The sequence below is a fragment of the Sinocyclocheilus grahami genome, unplaced genomic scaffold (genome assembly GCF_001515645.1).
Source record: "Sinocyclocheilus grahami isolate Dianchi unplaced genomic scaffold, SAMN03320097.WGS_v1.1 scaffold11.1, whole genome shotgun sequence".
NCBI classification, from domain to species: Eukaryota; Metazoa; Chordata; class Actinopteri; order Cypriniformes; family Cyprinidae; genus Sinocyclocheilus; species Sinocyclocheilus grahami.
In genome coordinates this window covers 598,407-599,449 of record NW_015505190.1, presented here as the reverse complement: position 1 = coordinate 599,449, position 1,043 = coordinate 598,407, and positions in this window count along the sequence as shown.

Sequence of the window (1,043 nt, the reverse complement as noted above, 5' to 3'; positions counted from 1 at the left end):
ATTTTTTTTTTAAAAGTTTGTTTAAAAAAAAAAAAAAAAAAAAAAAAAGTGTTCTGTGTGGACCAGCCCTCAGGCTAAATCAAACTTCTACTGTGTATCTCACACGTGTTGGGTAACGATTGGATGTCCAATGTAAAAAAACGGCTTCTGTAGCAAAACCAGTTAAACCTATTGCTTTAGATGCTGTGCTGCACTCGTGTGAATCTCAAACATTCTCTCTCAGGTTGTGTACTGTATTCTCAAGCTGCCATGATGGTGTACTTTTATTGTCTAAGTGCTGTCATATTTGAACAGCTTTGGCAGAAGTCAATCCCTGCCTGAAAAGTAAATGCCCAAAGAGGGAACGAGAGAGAGATGAGATAGAATAGGAGCAGATCACCAAGGCAGCAAAGAGGAGTGATGAGAAGGAATTTAACAAGGGAAAAAAGGCAAGAAATATCCTCTGAATACACTGGGTACCACAAGGAGGTTGCCAATAACAAATGTGTGGCAAAGACAAGTGTGTGTAACCAGGAAACACAAACAGAGAAGAGAGAAAAGAAGAGTTGAGCAAGAACAAGATAAGATGTGCAAGTAACCTGATATTGGGATCGATTGCTATGGAAAACACATATACTGATAACATGGACACCTGGTATGTACTGCAATAACTTTCAGAGAAGATTTTTTATTTTATTTTTTTATCAAGATTTTAGGCCAATATGTGTTCACCGGGTATGCATTTTACGGTCTATAGATTTAAAGGGACAGTTCATCCAAAAATGAAAATTCTGTCATCATTTACTCACCCTCAAGTAGTTTCAAGCCTGTATGATTTTCTTTCTTCTGCTGAGCACAAAATAAGAGACTTTACATTTACAGTGGGTACGGAAAGTATTCAGACCCCCTTACATTTTTCACTCTTTGTTATATTGCAGCCATTTGCTCAGTATTTAGTAGAAGCACCCTTTTGATCTAATACAGCCATGAGTCTTTTTGGGAAAGATGCAACAAGTTTTTCACACCTGGATTTGGGGATCCTCTGCCATTCCTCCTTGCAGATC